Below are 9,905 nucleotides of genomic sequence, written 5' to 3' on the forward strand. Positions count from 1 at the left end.
AATTCATGTCATAAATATTTATTTATTATTAAGTATTAAACGGGCAAGGCCCTATTACAATAAATAGCAATATTACAATCATTATGATAATGTGTACAAATAATAATATAAAATTAATGAATATAATAATAATAGTATTAACAGTATTAGTCACAGACATATAGTAAATAATATGTCTATGGAAATTAATAAGAATAATGAACAATAATTATTGAAATAAACATAGCATTTTTAAGAGTTGAGAATTAAATAATTACAATACGATTTGAATGAGTCTAAATTAGGTGAGCTGAACATATCAATTTATTAACAGTTTGCAGTTTGCATTGGAGTGTTATTTGTATAGTTAGTAACTTGTATGCTTAAACGAAAAGTGTTTGTCGATCGAGTGTTAAAAGTGGGAGTATAGAAGGTTAAACGGCTTAAAAAATCTGGACAGTCTATATTACCATTCAAAAGCGTATGCAAGAAACATAAGTTAAGACTTATACGTCTGTTTTCAAACGTCTGGAGGTTGTATGAGGTCTATGAGATTCTCATAAACTAGATAGAAATATACGTGTTATATTGGAGGAACAATAAACTAAAATAATTGTTAGGTACTTATATTATAAGAGCTCGTAATCATGTATTTCTGTGCAATAATAAAATAATAAATTGTATCAACTTATTGTAAACTGGTTACAATATTTTTTTTTGTATTATAAGAACAAATAACAATACCAGTTGAGTAAATTAATCAAACCTACTACTACGGTCTACGACTTTAATTTTTTGAAAACCTATGACACAGCAACTAGCAAGAGGACTGTGTTATGATGGTGGGGGGGGGGGGGAAACTAGATAGAAATATACGTGTTATATTGGAGGAACAATAAACTAAAATAATTGTTAAGTATATTATAAGAGCTCGTAATCATGTATTTCTGAGCAGTACTAAAATAATAAATTGTATCAACTTATTGTAAGCTGGTTACAATATATTTTTTTGTGTTATTAGAGCAAATAACAATACCTACCAGCTAGTTGAGTAAATTATACAAACCTACTACTACGACTTTTATTTTTTGGAAACCGTGTCACATCAACTAGCAAGAAGGACTGTGTTATGATGGTGGTGTGTGGGGGGGATACCTAGTTTTCCTCTTTTTTCCTTTTGACCCCTAAAAATAGGTCTCAACTATACTCGCGCCGGCGAGAGAACGCTTCTCGTTGGCGCATCCAAATGACGGAGCTCCGTGGTTTCGTACCCAAATTTCTACCACGGCCTCCACCCTTGGCATGGCTTACAAATTACAATAAACAAATATCGTATGGCAGGTAATAAGGCCTGTATAGTTTGCACAACTGTGCTTGTTCTTATAACATAAAAAAATATAATATTGAAGCTATGGTTTAAAATCAGTTGATAGTTTAGTATTTTACTATTGTTCTTACACACATACGATCACGAAATTTTCTTATAGAATTATGATTTCAATTTATGGTTTTTACATTTTTATGATAATCGTATAAACTGTTGTGCTCTCAACAATTGAACTCAGCCCTGAATACTTTCTGTTTGCCCAGAGAGATAGACTGGCACTTTATCCCACCAGCTTCGCCACATTTTGGTGGTATTTGGGAAGCTAACATCAAATCTTGTAAACGCATAACTCTTAATAGTGTTTTTATATATGAAGAATTACACACACTGTTTTGTCAAGTCGAAGCGCAACTTAACTCTCGACCACTTTGCCCCGCCAGTATGGAAGCCACCGGGCACCGATTACTCAGCACTGACTCCCGGGCATTTCTTGTTAAGTAAAGCTCCTATGTCACTACCTGAAGTCGACATTCCTGAGCCAACACCTACCAATCGACTCACCAGGTGGAATAGAATACAGAAACTGCAGCAAACCTTTTGGAAACAATGGTCGCAAGATTATTTGGCTGCACTACAGCAACGAAATAAATGGACAACTCCCCAGCCTAACCTTCAAGTCCACGATCTCGTCCTCCTCAAGAAAGAAAATATGGCTCCCACTCAGTGGCCCCTAACCAGAATCCTCCAGGTGCATCCCAATCCTGCAGACCACTTTGTGCGAGTTGTCACACTGAAGATAAAGGATTCGGTGCTAAAACATCCTATTAATAAACTCATAAGACTGCCTATCGAACATTAGTTAACTAGTTACCGCCAATTAAATAAATAATTATTCTATTATTTGTTTTGTTATTAATTAAAAAATTTTGTGTCACCTTATGTGAATTTTATATTGTTATGAAACTATAGTTTGTACTCTGTTGAAATCTATCTGTAGCTTACCCATTATGCCATTTTTATTAATGTTAATGTTTGAATTATCTATTTATTTATTCGACTTCCTTTTGAGAATACCTCTCAAGGGGGCCGGTATGTTTAGCAAGAATATTATCATTGTAATGTGCAATCAAAATACAGTCCACTACACTGCACTTATCCATTCAAAAACTAAACTAAAAAAAAAAATGAAAAATTACTGTATGTCATGCCGTCACGGTTATGTTTTTTCGTTTGTTGAACTGCTTAAATAAAAGAACAAAAAACCTACATCATCTTTTTCTTGCATCTACTTTTTTCCCAACAATAGGAATGACACCAGTGCAAGCTGATACAAATCCTTCTTCAGTGAAATTAAAGCAACGTCAAATTAATAATGTAAAAATTAAATTTAACATTGGTGATAATTTGCGGATGAGCACGTATAAATCGGTATTTACAAAAGGTTATTTACCGAGCTGGTCTACAGAAATATTTAAAATAATCAAAATAAATAAAACATCCCCCACTACTTATCAACTACAAGATTATACTGGAAAACCGATTGCAGGTTGTTTCTATTCTGAGGAAATACAGAAAACTAGTTTCCCAAACGATTATTTAGTTGAAAAAATTATTCGTAGGAAGGGGAAGCAAATGTTTGTAAAATGGTTAGGATTCGATAATACACACAATAGTTGGATAAATACGGCAGACATTAGAAATTTAGAAAAAAGCATCAGTCGAGCTGTAGACATGAACGTGTTCGGAAGTACACAGACTAGTGTAACAAATACATTTCTAACAAATATCGAACAAGACGTCAAATCATTCTCGAATACACTAAATGAATTTGAGCATTTACTCGAAGAACATCATAATTCAGTTAAATTACTGGAAGAACAAATTGCTACACTTCAATCACTATTAATAGAGTACATGTTTAAAATCGACACCTCGCTACAACATATTATAGAAAATTCAGACAAGTTGAAAAAAAATCCTTAAAGTACTAATCATAATGGCTTCAGCCGTCGTTGATATACAGTGCATTCTTGGAATGGATAATAAATATATGGTTAAAGAAATGTCTGTCGTAGACATTGAAACATGGGCAAGCCAACATTGGATTTTTAAACATTCTAAATCTATGTAGGACAACAAGAGTCGAAAAACTAATAAGTACCTAAACAACTTTTGCGCGACAATGCTAATTTTATTGTGCTATTTAATCAAAATGACACAAATTTAAAGCACGTTTACATGGAACATTGCTCTGGTGATATGTCATATCGAGAGTTTAAAGACTTTTGTGATTCATGCTGGCGTAAAGGCATACCTTATGCAACGAACAGGATCTATACACATTTTGTTGAAGAATAAAAATATGACGTTTTAGTATTTTTACTATTACTTATTAACTATGTAAACCAGAATTAAATAAGTTATGAGGTAAATTTATTTAGTATTTACAGATTGCAGAAATAGGGGAAGCGATCGCAGCCAATGTAAATATTCCATTAAGACAGAAAGCAAATTTATTGGGTATTCGGACTTTATTATTATGTTTCAATATATTTTTTAATATTCCTAAATATTTTATCGTACTTACGTTTTTTTGTGACTTTAAATTCATTTGATTCTATTCTTTAAAACTTTGGTTCGTCTAAAAAATGTTTTATTAATTTACTGTGCTATATTCACATTCTGAAAATTCAATTTTTTATTTCTATTATATACCTAGATAGTACCTACAAACGTATTTTGATAATTAAACGCATTACATATCGACACGTGAAAAGTATAATTTAGGCTTTTATGTTTACACTTGACAAAGTAGTAGAGTACGAGTATACAAGCTATTTATTCTCAAGAACACAATTTAGAAATATTAACTTAGAAATATGAAGTTACACTAAATAATGAAATTTATAATGAATATCGCTGAGTGAATCAAATCTGGAAAACAATTAAGATAGATTTTGGCATTTATCATCTAATAAAATAAAACTATGTTTTTATTACGTTATTTTTTTAAATTATTCTAAAATGTATAAGTGTGACCTCCATATATCTCCATATTTTATCAAATTATATAAATTATATATTTTACTAAATTAATTATATAAAACAGTAAGTCATTATGCAAAACAATTTACCATGATCGGAATAAACTAATGAAAATTACATAGAATTCTTCATAGTATCATATGCCTCTTCTGAATATAAAGAATAAACAAAAATTATTAAATATAAATACTAGATACCACAACATAAAAGTTTTGGGTAGGTTAAACATTAAACAGGTGCCATTAATAATTGTATCTACTTAAATAAATAAGAAAATTACTAATTTACATAAATACTCAGTTAGGTAGGTACCTACCTATAAGATTATATTAAATACCTATTATAGTTTACAACTAATCACCTTTTAACAAAATACGCAAATTTAGTAAGTATAATATTATAATACCACTTTTTATAAACCTATATATTATGGAACTCATTACCTAGCTAAAAAGAAAGTTTAAATTTTTAAAATCAATTCAACTCCTCCAGATTTACAATGACGTGAGTTTGTGGAATTTTATGTAGGTAAGTATATTAAAACTGGTATCAACACAGTTACCTATAAATAAAAACTGTCCTCAATATATCAAAATCCTTTTTACTTAAAAAAAAAAGTAAATTTGGAGCCTGAAATCTCATGTTTACTTGCCCTAATATATTACTAGCTTAGTTATAGTCATTATGCATTGATACAATACACCTTGGTTCAGTTGACAATCTTAATTTTGTGATAAGTTCCTCTGAATAAGACATGATAATATATTTTTAAATCATAATATCAATAATACAAAAAGTCACATTATTTTTGTTTATTGTGTTTGTCACACTTTGTTTGTATTTTTTTAATAGAAATCGGCATTATTATACATTATTTCAGATTTAAAAATATATATAAAATAAAATAAAATATTATTTTAACTATCTACATCGTGTATAAAATTGTATGCAATAACGATTAACGACTATTAAACTATTTTAAGTTACATTAAAAAACAAAATCAGTTTTGTTAAATACAGCTGGTTTTGTGTAAAAATTAATTTTGGTTTTTTTGTTTTTCCCGACGCTTTTTAAAACTATTGGGAATTTTTACGTTTGACCCCCCCCCCCCCCAAAAAAAAAAAAAAACAATTATTAGCTACATTCACTTTCCTACCACAAAATATGTGAAATAGAAAATCGAAACATTTTAACTGACCCAAAGATTTTAAAAATACAAAACACACATTATTATTAAAATCAATTCATTCATCGCCCCGTTCAGAATTTTATTTAGAAAATACTGTACTATAAAATGGCTTAAAAATCTTACTCGGTATTGAATATACAAAACATGTGGTTGATTTCATTGATGGATAAACTAAAAAAAAAAATTGAGATGTTATTTTTTTATACCTACTGCAGCTGATCACATATGCGTGACACCGTATATACTATATAAACTATAAACATAATTATTGATAATAACTAATTAGGAATTTCTGATTGTGGCTTACTAGACATATTATAGTCACACGGGTACATATACATACTACATATCCATATAAAATACACACTATGTCAAGTTCTATAGTTCTGGGCTAACAGCAGTCCGCACACTAAGGAACTCCGGATGACTATAATGCTCATAATCCTTTCGTTATACTATATAAGTAACTAATATTGTGTAATAATAAATTAAGTGGAACTTATTATCTGAACTATCTCTCTTGAAGTCATGAAGCTCCCAAGCTATGGTTAAATTATAATTTAAATGACGTTTTCAGAGCCTCACTGGATTAGCTCTATATAACAGGTTCCCCAACCCCGTTACAATACGATATAACCTATCTATTAGTTTATATTCGATTAAAAAAAGATCCCAGTTGAATAAATAGTTGGCAGTACATTGAATATTATTCACATTAAGTTATTTATTGACAGGTAAATATTACATAATATTATTTACTGATATTTCATATTTTTAATGTTTTGTTTTAAGATTTAAAACATATAATATGTGTCGGCATAACATATCTATATTTACTGTTTTGGTTCTTTTTCGAAATTTAGATTATAAATATAAATTATTTTACATTCTCAAATACAACATTTATAATAATATTCATAGTTGAGTTATCAAAAATCAGAGATTATAGATAAAAATAAAAGACCTGATGGTTTTTTAATGGTTTATATAGGTACCTAATACATTATGTAATGAGTCAAAGAGCTCCATAGATTGGTGTTGAGCTTTGATAGACTTATTTTTAGGATAGTTAAGCAGACACTTAAAAACCCAGGCATTCATACGGAATCATGACAGAGTGTTTCTAATATATCATCAGGTATATTTTGGTCGATGTTCACATAGCTAATGTAAAATTCCGTTGTTATCTATGGTTATAGAAATATTCCGTATTCGGCATTCCTAGCTTTACGATAGTTTATAAGTAGGTATTTATGTTTGATGGATAAGAATAGGATACCTGGATACTACAATATGTCGCCACACACAGGGTGGACTGTCCCAGGGTGCTATAAACCAAGTAAGTAGCAACCCAGGCCCCTGTTCATATTTATGATCCGCGACCCACGATTAACTACTAACGGGCCCTTTCATACATTTAACTCTTATTGTAATGTAGAAATCTTTCTTAATTTTGGTAAGTTGTATATAATATACAGGCCACTAATTCACTTTACAACCTGGACCAAATATAGCTAGTCCGCACCTGCGACACACTGTCCTTATATCTATTGAATCTGTTGAAAATGGTTTCCTAGCTTCTACAGTTCTACCATTGATTTTATAATATTATAAAATCAATGGTTCTACCAATTTTTGGGAAAGTGGAGGATGGAAGCTTGTAAACATGTAAAACACCTATTTTGTTCAGAATAATATGGCTCACATACTTAATAATATACAAACATGAATTTACATTATTTATTATTAAAATCCAACACTTACAATAATACTAAGGATCTGTTGAAATAAAATATTACAAGGATTAAAATAAATAAATTTGAAGTTGAAATATTTGTGGAGCCGATATAAATATAAATTAAGTTAATTTTAATATATTATTTTCATTAGATATTAAATAATTTTGTGCTATTAACGTTGCTATCTACTGGCATTAATAAGACATTTATTTAATACGCCTTACGTTAAATATCTGCTGATATAAACAATATATATTTGTCAAAACTCTTTGTATATGATTGCATCTCTCCACTTTTTTTAATTTACATTTTTCATACATCTCCTTATTTTGTCCAGAATAATAAATGTTCCTTATAATTATATATGTTACGACATCAATGACGGGAATCAGCCGTTATCAGTAATGACTAGGGCACGGATGATGTTGCATTTGCAACTTTTTTTCTACTTTTTCAATTAATTGCTAAGTAAGTTTTAAATACGTTTCATATAAGTACGAATTCAAATCTAGAAATTTTAAGTGCAATTTTTTGCGATTTTTTCAATTTTATTGCAATTTTGTCGAATTTACTCATTTATACAACTATTTTAGCATTATATTACACTTAACGGTCGTATGGATAAGATTATACTATAATATCTCCAGCCATAAAATCCAATTAGTAGTATAGTATATACTATACAGCTGTAATAGTGGTATCTTATCGAAATAAAGATAAAATCAAGTCGATAGGTAATCAATACAATACAAAAATAATTTGTGAAATGTGACTGTTTGACTGTATAATCTGTTCTTCAGTCACTCCGTGAATTTTGAACGATTGTTTTGTTACAGTGTTAAATATGCCGAAAGTTAAACCAACTATTTCTACCGTTATTAAAAATTACCTGTTAGAATTTGGAGATGATGTGTTTTCGTGTGATGAATCCGTACTTTTTTGTAAATTGTGTGAAACAAAAGTATAAGTGCTGTACGGAGGTATACAGTTACACACCATATTGAAACTGCAAAGCATAAACGGGCAGTTAATTGAAAAAATACCACCAAAACTTCTACATCACAACTTCAGGTAACGTCATTTTCCAAAAAATCATCATTTAATAAAGATTTGTGTAAGGCAATGTTATCCGCCAATATTCCGTTACATAAAATCAATAACCAAGATTTTCGTTTATTTTTGGAAACATATATGAAGAGAGACATTCCGAATGAATCTATACATTACGTAAAAATTACGGAACGAAGTGTACTCAGATACGTTAAATAAAATAAGAGACAATATATAAAGGGAAATAAAATTTGGGTCTCAATAGATCAGACCACAGATGTTAATGGAAGATATGTGGCTAACGTTGTGATCGGAACTCTCCAAAGTCCAAACTGACCAACCAGGAAAAGTGTATTTATTAAATACAGAAGTTCTTGATAAAGCAAATTATTCAGCAATAACCAAATTATTCGATAAATCAATGTTTCTTCTTTGGCCGGACGGTATTCGTCATGATGACGTTTTCCTGTTCCTTAGTGACGCAGCTCCATATATGACAAAAGCAGGGACTACAATTAAAGCACTCTATTCAAAAATGGTGCATGTCACATGTTTGGCCCATGGCATGCATCGAGTTGCAGAAGACATACGCGGAAAATTTCCTGAAATAGACAAACTCATCGCTAAAATTAAACAAATATTTTTAAAAGCACCAAGTGGAACTATTATCTTTAAAAATAAAATACCAGATACACCATTACCACCACAACAAATTATCACGCGCTGGGGTACATGGCTTGAGGCTGCATCATACCACTGTAAATATTTTAATGAAGTGAAAAGTGTAGTGCAAGAACTTGATCCTGATGAAGCCGTTTACCTATAATCCTCCTAATCACAAGATAATTTCTGGTTGTATTAGACACCATAACGTTTATGGTTTATCATACAAATTAGAAAAATATGAATTACATTGGAGAAGCGATAAATTGAAATCATTGTTCTATTCCAAAATGGATCATTAGTGTAGGAACAATATTATGATAGTAAGTTGTATCAACTTATTATAAGGTGGTTATGATATACATACTTTGTTATGTTATAAAAACAAGCACAGCTGAGTAAATTATACAAGTCTTGAAGCCTACTACGAAATTTGTTCTTTTGATACCAGTGACACACAGGGGCGTATACAAGGGGGGGGATGTGGGGGGTCTGATCCCCTCCCATACAACTTTTTAAAAATTGTATAAAATAGTATCATTTTCAATTAGGACATTCCGAGGTCACAAGGAAACAAAAAAAAAAATGGCTATGATTTTTTTAAATTTTTATTTCATAAATATAATTATTACAAGGATAGAATTTGTTCACTGTTCAGCCGTGCCACCGCCGCCGCCGATAACAACGCTGCGACGAAGACGCCCGCATCGTGCGGCTAATAATACATTTTCCTACTTTTGAAAGAAATGATTATAATAATATAATGCACGGATGGGTTTTACCCATTGATACTACAATATTATCAATAATCAATTTTGTATTAAAATTGGCATTCCGTTAGTCGTACACTCGTACAGTCGTACACTCGTACCTCGTATGTTGTTTCGTACCTAGTTAACTAAATATTATCTT

Source organism: Acyrthosiphon pisum, chromosome A1, assembly GCF_005508785.2.
Source record: "Acyrthosiphon pisum isolate AL4f chromosome A1, pea_aphid_22Mar2018_4r6ur, whole genome shotgun sequence".
Taxonomy (NCBI): Eukaryota; Metazoa; Arthropoda; class Insecta; order Hemiptera; family Aphididae; genus Acyrthosiphon; species Acyrthosiphon pisum.